General features: G+C 43.7%; 1 protein-coding gene across 2 annotated transcripts in view; it reads right to left on the bottom strand.

Moving 5' to 3' along the window:
* LOC308283745 (uncharacterized protein C1orf21 homolog) overlaps positions 1–11,514 on the bottom strand; it is a 52,221-nt gene extending 40,707 nt beyond the window's left edge. Inside the window, exons 1-2 of one of the 2 annotated variants that reach the window (XM_080724223.1) lie at positions 11,397–11,514; positions 6,467–6,562 (exon numbers count right to left, since the gene is read on the bottom strand). The gene's annotated coding sequence lies outside the window, so the exon portion shown is untranslated. The remainder of the gene's footprint in view (positions 1–6,466; positions 6,563–11,396) is intronic. The other variant, XM_080724222.1, reaches the window with a different exon arrangement.
* Between the last annotated feature and the right edge of the window lie 33 nt (positions 11,515–11,547).

The raw sequence follows: 11,547 nt of genomic DNA on the forward strand, positions 1-11,547 counted from the left end.
CCAACATCTTGTGAGGGGCAGCATTAGAGATGATGTAAAGTTGTGCCGAGTTAAGGTTTAGGCCTCTGACACACGTTTAAAGCACGTGCTTTATGCTTTACCTAGGGGAAGGCGGGGGGTAAAGTGGCATCCAATTCATTCCCTATGTAAGTTTCGTATGGATGTTTTGAAGACTATGTGGCTTAAGGACAGTCTTAAGAAAAGCTTGGATCAAGCTTGTCTCTTCAAAACATGTGTCTTCCATAGGGAATGAATTGGACGCTACTTTACCACCCGCCTCCCCCCAGGTAAAGCATAAAGCATGTGCTTTAAATGTGTGGCCCCGGCCATAGACCTACAGTACCTACCTACGTTTTCAAGCAACCACACTAAACTGAAAGCTTTTCCCTGTAATACCGTGCCCAACAACTGCATACATTTATATTGTGCAATGCGCATAAGCAATTATGCAAGGAACTACAGTACAGGGTTACTTATCCACAGCTCCACTAATGACAGCAAGGGGGGAAATCACACTTCACATTGCACGCAATATTGAATTTAGCGGTGAATGCATCGCTCCGAGGTTTGAGTCTGTAGTTACTTTATGTCTGTCTGTTTGTAGCATACTCGCACTCTGCGATAGCACTGTGTGACCAAGTGGCACTGTTGAACACACACACACACACACACACACACACACACACACACACACACACACACACACACACACACACACACACACACACACACACACACACACACACACACACACACACACACACACACACACACACACACACACACACACACACACACACACACACACACACACACACACACACACACCCCGCCCCCTTTTCTTGAGTAAAAGTACAAAAGTATTGGCTTCAAAATGTATTTAAAATAACAAAAGTAAAAGTACTAAAAGTAACCATTTCACAAGTGTGCAAAATGTATAAAAACTCTTTTGAGCTTGTAGATTGTATATTTTCAAATAGCCAAAGTATAGGGATGAAGTGGTAGGTTATGCATGTTTTGTAATAGGTTAATAATGAAAATCTACAAAGTAACTAGTAACTTAAAGCTATACTGTGTAAGTTGCTCAACTAGTGGTCAGTAGCTCTATAGCAAAGCGCGGTCGGGTCCGCGTCTTTCGGCCGTTTTTCGCCGCGGACCGGGACTCACACCCCCGCGTCTGCCTCCACCTCGCTGAGATCTATCTTTAGAGGGGTCCCTGGTTCCTGTGCGTTCAGGCATTCCGGAGAAACGGACTCCTTCACCCGAGTATAGAGACACACGGGCGCCTACAAATATGGCCGCCCTATTGTGATAGCGACCCCACTTCAAGATGCGCTGTGATTGGCCGGCAGTGTATAACCCTCGCTGTGATTGGCCGGTAGTGTTTTGATGACGTAATTTTTCCGCGAAAACCGGGGCCCGGTCAGGATCATAGAAAACATATAAAGAGAAGGCTTTAGAAGCTGAAAATAACGGAGTGGGTGTTCTAAAACTTTAGCGATTTAACAGTTAGGACAATTTTAAGATTTGTTTTATAAAAAAAGTTACATGGTATAACTCTAAGTTTTCAAATAATTATATTGGAGTAATGACAAGTATAATATGTGTCTCTGAGAAGTAGTGGAGTAGTAGTAAAAAAGTTTAGAAAATTGGAAATACTCCAGTAAAGTAAAAGTGCCTCAAAATTGTACACTACTTGCAATGCGTTTAAAGGTAGCAACCACCTGCTGCAACCACCCAGAGGGCTGTTGCGCAGACTGCACTGCTCTGTTCACACGGGTGAGGTTTTTCCATTAGGATGGGAAGCAAGTAGCTCTTCCTCAAGTCAGGAACAAAGTCAAAGTGTCCTTTGCCAGAGGGTGTGAAATATGGGTCCATTATCGAAGCAGGCAGAGGAACTGAATCATGCCGTGGCATATTGTATAAAGCCGAAGACATGATTCTGTTCTAATTGGTCAGAAAGCTGACCCAACGTGCCATCTAAAGTGATTGATTTGTTAACTGAATCCACTTTTTACAGCAAAGAGGTTTCCCAAATGTGCAGTATAGTGTTTGAGCAACAGTGGACAAGGAGGTGTCAGACAGGGTGTGGTTTTCAGCCACCACTAGGGATGGGACGATATGAAAATTTCATATCACGATTATTGTGACAAAAATAATCGCGATTTACGATATTATCGCGATCACAACAAAAATTGCCAATCTACAAGCTCACAGCGCGTCGCATAGCGACGCGTTGTGAGCTTGTAGATTGGCAGTTTTTTGGCAAAGACATTTGATAGAGTGAAAAAAAAAGACTGTATCAAGTACGTATATTATAAGTACCTTTTACCAATTATTATAAGTGGTGCCAGATATGCAGCTCAGCAAATAAAAGCTGAATTGATCCCAGTGCATGAGAGAGGACGATATCACGATAAATCAAATCTCCACGATACGATTATCGTGAGTGTTTTTTATCATGATGAACGATAATATCACGTATCGTCCCATCCCTCGCCACCACAGCCCTCTGGACGAGCAGCAGTGGTGTGGCGGTGAACCGTACATTAGTTTTAACAGTCCACTTTCTCTCCTCTGATTGGCAGCTGATGTCTGCTTTGAAACAATTTGTGTTTGGCCCGGGCCGGCCTAGCGGTCCGGGTACCTAGGCTCCTAATGCAGCCTGGCAGCGCATCACAGGTTTGAGTCCCGTTCCCGACAAACTTTTCTGTATGTCATTCCCCGTCTCTCTCTCTCCTCGTTTCCGGTCTGTCTCCACTTACACCATCAATAAAAGGCAAAAAGGCCCAAAAATATATAAAAAAGAAATAAAGAAACTATGTATTTTCCTGAAGACCACACGCCCATACTTCAGAGATGATAGAGAATATTCTCGAGGCTTGGAACATAACATACAGAAGGAAAATTGAAAGGGGCCCAGACACCCTTGGGTGCGGTTAAGCTGCTTTGAGCATAACCTCCTCAACTTGGCCGTTTCTAAAGCCCTGGTCACATCGAGGACACAGACAGCAGCGGTCAGAGCCTTGCAGACACCTGTAGGCTTTTTTCCTGATACACAATGTGGTAAACAGGTGGAGCTCCTCCTCCTTCTGATACCTGAAGCAACAGCAGGCTGTCTGTGCTATTCCATCTGCGGACAGGAGCTCTCATGTCATCTCATGCCAACAAGATACAGCCAGCTCCACTCCCTGTTCACAAATTCACAAATGCCCTCGACTCAGAGAAATGGGTCAAACATGGCTCTGAAACCCAGCTTATAACCAACAACATCCTTCTGGTGAAGATTAGAAGATTCAGATCAAATCAAACAAATTAAGCTGGGAATTACTTGATATCAGAAAAGACAAGGAGAATCATGGATATCCGTTTTTTTCCTCGATCCAAGATTAAAGAGTCATTTCTCTGCCAATGCTGAATACACAAAGAGGGCCAAAGCTTGTACCTCCTGGTGCGCAGCAATGCCAGGAGATGCTTCTGTTCTGGAAGCAGCAACAGTAAGACCTGCAAGCAGTGAGAATAGAGCCTGCAAGAAAGCTTTATGTAGAACCCTGGAGCAAATCCTAACCCGCCACAAGGGATGACAGTCACTGAAAGTGGATTCATGCCAGCTAACTCACCACCAGAGCAGAAGCTGGGGGCTGACATTAACCTGTACATGATGACAACGCCACCCATCCGATACAGATGCTGTTCCCCTGGATTGGTGGAATTCCAACCAATCTGCAGCATCCACTCCTAGCCGATGTAGCTAAGGAGTTCTTCTGCATCCCCGCAACTAGCGTGTCATCTGAGAGATGGCACTTTGGACAACTGGGCACAACCGCCTGATTATCCGACTAATTGAAAAAGTAATCCATAGAATAATTGCTAATAAAAAAATAGTTGCAGCCCTAAACCTCTCTCTCCCAAAGGTCATTTACTGAATAAAAAGTAACAACCTGACCTAAACTACACATTATGGAACCTTGTATAAACTGTGATTAAGTCGTAAGGAGTGCCCTTGCATTAAATATTTTCATGTACATTTTACAATGTTAAATGGGCCTTACTTCCATGTTTAATTAAAACATAGCGCAGGGGGGGATTAAAACAGTGAAATACTGCATTTTGGTAGATAGCCTGACATACCTTAAACTGTCATTTCATAGCATGTCACCCCCAGACCAGCACTGGCCCAGATGTAAACAAAGTATAATCAAATTGATGGCTGCAGCTATGCTTGGCTGGAAAATAGGATGAGAATGTTTTGGCTAAATTTGGTGGCCTCTGGCACATTCTAATGCTTCCTAATCTAATACACTGATGTTTTAATGAGTTTGCCTATCAAATTGTAAACGTAGTGAATTATTACACAGTAGAATTGGGCTTCTTGTGTGTTTTCACCGATAAGAGTCTGTAAATAGCTATCATGGTTAATTTATTGTTTTAACAAAAACCTCCATCCTTCAAATATGTTTGTTGACTAAGAAGTCAACAAACATATTTGAAGGACGAACATGTTTAATCCCTAATGTAATGGTTTAAAAAAAAACATTTATTTTCAGATAAACCTATGCCAAAAATAACTCCAAAATAACAAAACGTCATAAGTACGTGCTACTTTTCTATGGTCATGCTATTCCACCCCCAGCTTGTTTTAATCCATTGTTTCCAGCCGTGACAGAAACAATAGCATATCAGAGCCTGAGGTGGGAGACGGTTCAAAGAACTGGATCAACAGAATGGAGACGTAACACGGATACCTGTTTTCTGCTAATGGGCAGCATATCCACTAACCGGGTTATTACTAACATACTGCAATATTACAAGTGACTTAGAGGGAAGTCTACACAAAATAACCACCTGCAAAATGCTAAATGGGGGGCATAGCTCAGGGGTAGAGAAACCGTTATTAGAGCACAAAGGGTTCCCGAAAGGTTCCCAGTTCGAATCCGGGCTCCCCTGAGTTAATGTCGAAGAGTCCTTGAGCAAGACTCTGAACCCCTAATTGCTCCCGGTGAGTAGGTTGCTTGGTTTCCTCCGCCACCGGTGTATGAATGTGTGCGTGAATGGGTGAATGTAATGCACAATCTATGTAAAGCGCCTTGGATAAAAGCGCTATATAAATGCACCATTTACCATTTAAATGCAGCCGAATGTTGAATGTGACTGGTGACACACTAGCACGGAGCTTGGGTGCTGTGGCACCCTAGGGTGCCTTGACGCAAGTCCAGGGGTGCCTCAGAATACTTTGTTGATATTTGGAATTTATTTATGTCACTTCAGTTTAACCATTTAGACCTCGGCTCTATACTTTACAGTATAGCAAAACAGACCTGAGTTAAACTGTACTGTGCTATAAACTAACAATGTAATTCATGGGTGCCCTGGATGAGTAGGTTATTTACAGGGGTGACCCAAGTCCACTGCACTAGCCTATAGACCTGACCATATTCACACAGCGACCACTTTGCTATTAAAGGGATATTTCACTTTAAAAAAAGCTTTTGGTAATTTTATCGTCTAATCGGGCTTTTATGAACACCCTGAAAAGTTTTTAATTTGCTTGATTCAATATTTAGATATTTGATGTAAATGCTACCAGGCCCTCCAGGCCCAGGGCCTCTCCCCACACACACCCATTGTAACTTCAAACTTCAAATCAATCCTCCAGTTCTAGGCAACACAGAAGAGGGGGAACTTTCTTTTTTTTTTAACCATGATAGATTCATTAAAAACACCCATTATTTTTTTCTGGTGACTCATACTACCCTCCTTATACGTGAGCAGGCCGTTTTCTTTTTTCGATAACATTTTTAATTTATTTTTAATACATTTTTATTGTATTTAATTGTTTCCATTTTCTCAAAGAATTATTAAAAATAAAAGAAAAAGGTTATTGGCCTGCTCACGTATTAGGAGGGTATTATGAGTCACCAGAAAAAACAATGGGTGTTTTTAATGAATCTATCATGGTTAAAATGACGTTTGAAGTTACAATGGGTGTGTGTGTGGAGAAAAGCCCATAAGCTGTTTCTGTTGAAAGTGGAATATCCCTTTAAGTAAATTAAATGCCACCCCGTTCCTTCAATGCAAAATGCCAACATGGCCGCCATGTGAATATGGTCTATACCAGTGGTCCGGGGAGTTGAGGAGGTTCCAGGTGGTCCCCAGCTAAATGGAGAGTTGGTAACCAAACGGACCCATATAGATCTTTAACTCTTGAGAGAGTAAAATGAAACCATTTTGTAGACAAAACCATGGAATTGTGGACAAAATCTTATCCAACGATAACAAAATATTCAAGGTTTTGGGTCTGAGAGGCTAAATCTCATCAAATGGTGGTCCATGGCTCAAATGCTGAATAAATAATGGTCCAAGACATGAAAAAGTTTGAAACCCACTGGTCTATACAGTCTCATTGTATAAAACGATGTGCAAAATTAGTCTGAGATGGCAGGGGGAAAACGTTGGTTGGACTCACCAGACAATATGCCATACTAAAATGCTGCTTCGCTTCCCTGGTTTGAACTCCGTCACAATGGAAAAAGAGCAGCATCCCACAGACCTGGTTCTGGACCTACGAGTAAGAGTAGGACATGGTTTATATGGTACACAGTGCTGCTACGTTGTGTGTCTGTTCTTTATCTGACCAACAGTTGCATGTGTGGACACGCCAGGAGCAGCAGAACACGACTGACCTTCACCAAAACAACAGCGACGCGAGCTCAAGGCTATTTGTCTCCTCTCTTGTGCTTGCTGCTGCTAACAAAATGAATCCACAAGTAGCATAATAGAAGAATGGCACTATGAATATTTATTAGAAATTACCTCTGCTGAAGAAAATAAATATCAATCCGGGAGTAATTGGGGAGTGTGCTGCGTTAATGTCTCTGTGTGTGTGTGTGTGTGTGTGTGTGTGTGTGTGTGTGTGTGTGTGTGTGTGTGGGTGTGTGTGTGTGTGTGTGTGCGTGTTCATTGGATTCCCTAATGAGTCTGTGCTCCAGCAGGAACTGTTTCAGAGAGCTTTGGAGTGAACAGAATTCATTTGAAATATTGTGCCTATTCTAGCCTTGCTTCGCCTCTTACAAACCAGCTGGAAATTAGTGCACAGTATCAACATGACTGGAGGTGCAATACTCTCAATATCATTCACACAGATACAGAGTGGGAGCTTTTACTAATTTTACCCATTACACTGCACAGAGGCATAGGCCTTCCTACCCACAGCCGTGAGTAATCAAGCTGTTCAGTTCACGGAAACGGTCAATAGTCCCTGATAATAATACCCCAGAAATTAATGGTTTCTTAAGCATAGCCTCTTGAGACAGGGGCCTTTTAATGTATCACCACGTCTTCTAAATCATATAATCAATTATATTGCATATGCGACGTAAACAGGCACTGTGTGTGTGACCTGTTTACGATAAATAACTATTTCCTATGCAAGGGATAATTGACGGACAGGTCAGCGGTCATTATCGTTAAATAAATCCCCACAGGATGATTAGGCACAGACACGACTGGTCAATTATCCTGCTTATTATACGGCTACTTCATAAGTAAATTATTACATTGACCCAAAAGTAACAACACAACAAAGTCTTTCCTTGCTTACGGTAATGAAAGTGTTCCATAGGTGTTGCGCAGGCCGTTTGCCCAGCGCCACACGGTCGCCTCGGAAAACAAGTTAGTGTTGATCAAATAGAATCAATTTTCGGTTACTGCATCATCTATTTCTCGCTTCAAATGTTTTCAAAAACATTCTTGAGAGCAACGTTGATTGTAAATGACATTGTGTGTTTGTTTACATGGCTGTTGTGTTGGATACAGCATCAAATTCAAGCAGCACAGCCAGGTGCTCTGAACCTTTGATTGGAGAGCGGTCTGTTATAGAGCCTCGGTCATGATGAAGACACAACAGACAACACACCACTGAATTCAGAGATTGACCAATCAGAATTAATTTTCTTATACTACGGTATACCATTATACTACTTATTGTTGCATTGTTTTGTTCTGCATTGTGAGCCCAAGTCAAGATAAATGTTTGTTTGTTCAGTTACTGAAAGCTCATGAATGTTAATATTAAGTGCCACGTTTATACAGCTGTCAAGCAGTCAGACTAATATACATACAGTATGGCCTATGTCTGATTGACTCACTGCTGAGATCAGAGACAGATTATGCTCTGTCTGCTGAGCTGAGTGATGACAGTTTTGAGAAATCCTCGCTGCATTTCACACAGAGAATGCAAGAGAGGTAAGGAACAGACAAAAGTGGTGGATAAACAGCTAGACAGATATAGAGAACTTGATTTAAAGAGAGAGGGGGGAAATAGAACGAGATATGAGAGATAAAGAGAGAGAGAGAGAGAGGCAGAGAGAGAGATAGGAATCCTGAGCCATGTCCTCCTGATGTCCTGCCCACACTGGACTCTGAACACAATCTGCATTGTAAACACCACTGCGAGATACTGCTCCGTGTGACTGACAGACAAACATCGTCATGTGCAAAAAGTCCTCCATCCCTGCTGACTCAAAAGGGGACCCACAGAAAGACACTCCAAAAAGAGGTCACTTCCACCATTTCCCGACGAAGGCTGCAGCAGCCCAGCGTTGTGACTCAGACAGACCCGACAGTGAACAACACCAGAGATGAAGACATCACTCCGATGCAGAGTGTCAGTATTGTGGTTCTGAGTTAAAGCACAGGCACACTGTGACTGTGCCTGAGCTTTGTTTATTCTGTGCGATGGCAGACAGACAGACAGACAGGCAGCCAATCAGTCAAGACGACTGACAGACCGACGAGCAGAACCTAACAGGGATCATGTTGTGCTGGCCTTGTACTTTCTGCTCTGCAATATAGGCTAGAAAACCTCCAATGACACCCAACACCGCTCTGCACAGCACTGCTGCCATGCAGAGAGACCAGTCCAAACACACCCCTAACACAATATGACACAGTCATGGGAATGGGCATGGTAAGCCCCTCCACTCAACACACCCAGGGAAGACATCCCTGTAACCATGGATACCCTCCTCCTCCTACTCCTCACAGGTAGATGTCACTGATGTTGCATCATGACTCAAACAGACCCAAACAATCACCTGAATTGCCTTCAAAAGCCAGCCCAATCAGCCCTTCACGGACACAAGGTGAACAGGCCATTGATGTGTGCATCGCCAGATGATGAGTGGAGAGAGCACACAGGAAGATGAGAGCCGGTATGACTAATAATAGATCCCACTGCCTCCCAGACAAATACTGTACATAGCATAGATACATTTACACAGAGAGATAGGTGGAAATTGGAAAGAGAAGCAGTGGAGAGAGATGATTCAGATAGAAGAAGACACCGATTATTTATTAGACAGACAGAGAGAAATGTGTATTTCAGTCAGCTAGCTGTGCAGTGGACTGGCTGCCGTCTCTACTGCTAGCCAGTAGCCATCGGAACCAAAGCCATATGCGACCAATGAATCATGCACATGAGTCAGTCACACACACACACACACACACACACACACACACACACACACACACACACACACACACACACACACACACACACACACACACACACACACACACACACACACACACACACACACACACACACACACAGTGATGGAGGTAGAGAAAGGTAGTGATGGAGGTAGAGAAAGGTATAGGTGGATAGACCAACCCAGACAAATAAATGATAGTAAATAAAAGGAGGGAGGGGTACTTGCAACACAGCCACCCAATCACAGCATTTCTGGTGCATCTTCTTAGCCCATATAACACTGATGGCAGGGTGTTATGCACTGTGTAAAGTTGGACAAGTCAACCTACATAGCAGCAGAGCGTTATACAACCGCCAAACCTAATCTAATGATCTGACACAGTTCATGGTGGGTGAATGTACTGCAACTAATAAATAATATTGAGAATATGTCAGACAAAACGAGACCCCTGGAAGTGGAACCCCATCAACTGTGTTGGGTAGCTTTATTAGCCGTTTAGCATAAATGCCTAGTGGGTCACTCAGGTCTCTTTTGACTTGTCATATCAAGGGGATAGAATAAAATCCCACCACTACTAAAGTAGGCTAGATAACACACAAGTGTACAAAAATGGACCCCCGTAAGGCTCCATTTAACATCGAGGCCATCATTTAACTTTGAGGATTTCACTGTGTGAAACACTACTACTAAAAAAAAGTGCAGTTGCTAAAACATGATGCTGAACAAACAGTGTAGATGAGGAGGGCCAGGGCAGCGGACCTCTGCCGTGGTGGCAACGGGGCTAAACACAGCTGTGTCCAGCTGCGCTAACCGTGAGGACACTGGGGGCATTGTTCCCCACTGGGGCAGGACGGGAGAGAGAGAGCAGGGCAGAGAGAAGCATACACACGCTACACAGGGTCTCTCTACGTGTATGCACACACATTCTTTCATATTCCAAAACGATTAACGGCCCCGTAGTAGCCCTCCTCCCCGCATAACAAGCCAGGGCTGTCTTCCCTTCAATCCAACGAGCTTGTTGCTCCAAAGGTTTTTCTGTGTGTGCATTAGGTCGGTGGTCGTAGTTCTCAAAGTGGGGTCCGAACCAAAAAGGACCCTTACAGGTCCATTTGGTCCCATTTGTACACTCTCAGAGTTATGGTGGTCTGTGGTCTAATGCAGGGTTCTCTAAAAGTGGGGACTACTAACTGGGACCCCCAGTACCCTATAAACATAGCTATTTTCATTCTTTGAACATTTTCAAAGTATTTTTGACATTTATAACACCACAGATCTTGTATGGGTGTCCTTGGCACAAAGTATTTTCAAATGGGGGTCCGTGACTCCGTGGCCAAATACACATTCATTTAGGGGGTCCTATAGACACGAAAAGGTTTGAGAGAACCTCTGCATTAGGTAGAGACTGGTGACAGACTGGGGCTTTGGGGCAGCCAGCCAGGCAGCCACACAAGGGGCCAACCAACCAACCAGGATGTCTAAAAAAGAAAATCAAAATGCAACGAGTCCAACGGCTCCCAGAAGCGACACAATCGCTCGAGTCAACAACACAACCAAAGCGAAACGCATCATCAATATATTCATCTAGTGTTTCGTCCAAAAGACTGTATTATACCGCTGCTGCTGTCCAGCCTAGGCATTTTGCACTAAATCCACTAGTAAAAACATGCATCGACAAAATAAAGCGATAACCCCCAAGAAAATGCAAGCCAGGAAGAGGGAAAGCCAGGGGGAAAGGAAAGGAAAGGCGCCGGGGTTGTAATCACAGCAGCAGGCAGCACACACAAGCCACACACACACTCAGGAAACAACAACAAAAGAAACCTACAGAAACAATTACATTGTACGTGCACGCGTGCTCTTTTTACGACCGTATCGGCGCTGTGTTGTACGCTCGTTACTTACTTTGATGAACCGGTTCCGTTCGGTCCACTGGAGAATTGCTCTGCTGGAGCTTTGAGGACGGACCGACGGAGCTGCGTGTGCTGCTAGTATAAAGAACACCACTGGAAGTGGACGTAAACTGAGGCAGCGGCTCCTTGCGTCATTTCGACCA

Source organism: Nannobrachium achirus (assembly GCF_963921795.1).
Source record: "Nannobrachium achirus genome assembly, chromosome: 1".
Taxonomy (NCBI): domain Eukaryota; kingdom Metazoa; phylum Chordata; class Actinopteri; order Myctophiformes; family Myctophidae; genus Nannobrachium; species Nannobrachium achirus.